This window comes from Morone saxatilis, unplaced genomic scaffold (assembly GCF_004916995.1).
Source record: "Morone saxatilis isolate NCDOM2014 unplaced genomic scaffold, NCSU_SB_2.0 Contig3, whole genome shotgun sequence".
NCBI lineage: Eukaryota > Metazoa > Chordata > Actinopteri > Moronidae > Morone > Morone saxatilis.
The window spans coordinates 187,768-191,752 of record NW_023339873.1 but is presented as its reverse complement, the minus strand read 5'-3'; the positions used below and the strand labels follow the sequence as shown (position 1 = coordinate 191,752).

The window sequence follows — 3,985 nt, the reverse complement described above, 5'->3', positions numbered from 1 at the left end:
TCTCTGCTTCTGTCTCTGTTTCTAACTCCGTCTCTGTTTCTACCTCTGTCTCTGCTTCTACTGCTGTTGCTGCTGCTGCTGCTGCGTCTACTGGTGCTTCTACTTCTGTCTGTGCTCGTACTTCTGTCTCTGCTTCTGATGGTGCTTCTGCTTCTACCCTGTTGAGGCACAAAGTTGTTATCAACACATACATCTGAAACTCCCCCCTGTGACGAGCAGCTGTGGCACTGAAATTCTTCATTTTGTGGTCTGAAACAGCGGAAAATGTTTTTGAGACCGAGCCCAGTCTTCCCAAGTTTCTTCAGTGCTCCTTTCAATGTCTCTGTGTCAATAGTTCTACTTTCCACTCTGCCAGGGTTATCATAAACTGTTGTAAACACAAAGGCATAACGGCTCCACTTTTTAAGGACATTTTTTTTAATTAATGTCAAGATGTTGTGCTTGTCATTGGCATCTGTACACTTGTCTGCACATGGGGAGAGGTAAGAGTAGATGAGCAGGAAGTCTCTTTGGCTGTTTTTCATCAATGGTTGCAAGTTGTTACATTGCAAAACTATATATTCTGCATGTACAGGGCCTGCGCTTAAAGCTGCGACCACATGATTGTGTTTGTCTTGAAACACTACACCTTCTGAAAGTTCGGTGTTAACTAAGACTTCAGCAAGTTTCTGTGGGTCAGAGATCTGTGGGATTTCTGCAGCCAGACAGAACTGTCTCCTTCTTCCTTCCCTGAAAAAGATGCAGAAAATAGTGATGCAGAACTGAGATAATTTGCAACTGGGTGGATGTTTACAGTTTACAGCTCATCAGGAAATTCTGGGGTTGTATTAACAAGGATCTGACCTCTCCACTAAGAGTTGTCCTACATATCACTTACAGTTTCTAACTAAGAGTTCCTCCAAAGTGCTTTGGACGGAGAAGGATATATATATATATGTAAAACCCCAAGAAATCCAACTGGATAGATTAGTGGTGCTGCAGTTAGTTATGTTTTTGTTATTTGGGTGAACTGAACCTTCTTCTGTAAATGACATGAAATGCAGTTACAATACAGGTCTACTCACTTTTCATGCGATCTACAATTTGTGTCATGATAGGCTCTACAATATTAGTCAGCCAGTTAACATCCACAGCAGCCAAACTGGTTCCAGCCGACAGCAGGACCAGCATCATCGGGGACAGGAGATTCATCTGTAGTAAGGATAAAGCACTGCCACTGTCCACTACAGGTCTCACAGTTCATTATAGTCAAAATATGAACAAACAACATCCGTATGATTTATCTGTTCTGAGACTTTTAACCATGGTGGAGCTAAAAATGTCAGTTATACGTGTTAAATGACAGTTTTAACTGAGAATTGTAAATCAACAGGAGTTAAACAAACGAATGAATAAATGACATTAAACTACAGGTGTTAAATAACAGGTGTTAAACGATGGTTTTAAACGCTGCTCATTCTAATGTAAAAGTCCCTATTTTCAGGTGATTATACACAAATGAAACTATACCTATGAATATTATATTTCTATGTCTGACAATAGATCCTCCTCAGTGTTACACTCTGACAGATAATTATAATACGTTTAAAAGTTTCTTACCTTCACTGCGTTTTTCCAACAATCTGCTCGTGTTTGCAAACTGCAGCAGAAAAAATGCTCAATCAGATTATTGACTCAGGTCAGCTCTGAACAAATTGCTGTTGGTCATTTATTTACCTGCTCAGGTGGAGGTTTCTGCTGTGTTCAGTTTGTAGAGGTGCAGGTCACTGATTGTCTCAGTAATGCTGGAGCTTTTTATAAAGAGGAGGGCAGGGCAGGACAGCCAATCCTCATGTTAACCATGAACTTTAAAAATGAGGAAGAATAACAAAGATGTCATCACACATCTAAAGCCTCACTGTCCACTGATGTTAAAATAGTGTGATATACCTTATATATTAGTACATTGATTCAAACATGCAAGGGAGACGCGGCTGTTTAAAAACCAGAGCCTTTAACTGCCGGACTGCGAGTCCAGATAAAGGATATGGTGGATGGAACGTTTTAGTTATTTAATGTTCTTTTTTATTTCATTGACTGAAGGAAAAACAAACATACCCAACCAGTAAGATGGAAATAAACATCCAAATATCACAGCAAACACAACAGGAACAAGAAACCAGGACAATGGAATATAACAGAAACACAGCATTATATATAGTATCTGTCTATACTACATATATGATGTATGAAAGAATACCTTAGCCATTCCTTCACTGATATATCCCCTCTGAAATGGTAGATAAATGTAATGGGTCTCTTCGCTGTAATAGCTCATTAGTATGTTAAACCTCCACAAGGCATCAGAGATCCTTTAATAGAAGCTCTATGAGTCAGCCCATGTATAAAGCCCTGATACAAACCCCCAGTTTTCACTACAATTGCTTTAAAAATATTTCATCTGGATTCATTGAACTAGTCACTCATTTAAGAATCATATGATTTGTCTGTAGGTTCCTTAAAGTCTTAACTTGTTTTTATTTAGTGTAATGAAGAAGACATACTGATCAGGGTGTTTAACGGTTGAACTTCCTGTCTGTTGAACAGAGATTAGATTGACACTTCTGCTGTGTGAATGACAACAGCAGTTTTCTCTGAAAAACAACTGCTGTGGTTACACAATGTTTCCATCTCATACATCTGTCAGCAAGGGTCAAAGGTCTCAGGACTAGTTAAAGATCCAAGGTCTGGGAACCAGCTGCAGACTTCTGGTGGGACCAAGTCCTTGTTTTACAGAACATAAGTCTCAAGTCTTTGCACTGAAGCCCAAAGTTCAGTTAAGTTACCCTTTATTACACCATTGTCCTGGATGGATGAATACTTGATTCTTGTTGGCTGCTGGGTGTCCATTACATCCTCTTTACACTCTGTTTACTGTTCTAAATTATTGGAACAGATAAATGAATGAAATAATAATTTAAAAAACCTTGACACTGATTTGGTGACAGTGACGTGGCTGATAGTTAACAAGCCTTGGAGTTAAACATACTGTCAACTGTACACAGTGTTATTGACTAGCTAGCATAGCGTTAGCTCTCTGTGTCGTAGCGTAACGTTAGCTCTCTGTGTCGTAGCTTAACGTTAGCTCTCTGTCTCATAGCTTAACGTTAGCTCTCTGTGTCGTAGCGTTGCCCCATCCTAAGTACTAGTACTAGTCAGTAGCAACTGTGTGAAGCCCTAAGATAATTTCCAGATCTGAGACAGTGCCTTGGTCAAGGGCAATGACTGGAAGATTAAGGCGACAGTGCTAACCACTTAACCACATTGCCATCAAGTCCTAAGTAAAGTCCTAAACTTGTTTTTAACAGTTTCAAGTCCTGAGCAAGTCAATGTGCTCTTCACCAACTGTAAACAGCATCTTAACAACAAAACAAACAAAATCATATTTGGTATAATTTTCTTTGCTGCTCAGTTCTTTATGGTTCTCTGCTGCAACTTAATTGAATGCATTAGTGTTAGGTGTTGTAGGAAATGAAGGGAATTGAACTGAATTGTGACACACTTTCTAACTCCCCAGTAGAAATTACTGAAACCCTGTTAAATCAGGTCTTTTCAGGTCAGAAGGCTCAAGTCCAAGTGAAGTCATGAGTCATTAGTGTTGGTCTAGTTGCAGAGTTCTGCAAACTGCGATCAGTATTGAAATTTCTTCAAAACTTCCTCTGTGTGAAACAGATAAGATTAACTTCTGCTGTGTGAATGACTGACATGTTCTGTGCTGTGGTTACGAAAGGTTTTTATCATACATCTGTCAGTAAGGGTCAAAGGTCTGAGGACTAGTTTCAGAGGTCTGGGGACTAGTTGTAGAGGTATAACGCACAGCAGGTGTTACATAGGCTTCATAGGCTGACTATTTGAATCATTAAATTTCTACTTTTTGTGTTCTTGAGGTTTTTATGTTCTTCATGTTTTTTTAATTATTGTATTATTTTATTTGGACCATTAGCTC

At 39.1% G+C, this 3,985-nt stretch overlaps 1 protein-coding gene and 1 long non-coding RNA gene across 2 annotated transcripts in view; one reads left to right on the top strand and one right to left on the bottom strand.

Annotated features, from left to right (window-relative positions):
• The window catches only part of mipol1 (mirror-image polydactyly 1), a gene marked incomplete at its 5' end in the record, with an annotated part of 25,010 nt that overhangs the window by 11,768 nt on the left and 9,257 nt on the right, over positions 1–3,985 (top strand).
• LOC118337566 lies at positions 20–1,772 on the bottom strand. The gene is made up of 4 exons (XR_004797158.1): positions 1,717–1,772; positions 1,600–1,639; positions 1,065–1,191; positions 20–729 (listed from the first exon to the last, which is right to left on the bottom strand). It is a non-coding gene; the product is annotated as an uncharacterized LOC118337566 (long non-coding RNA).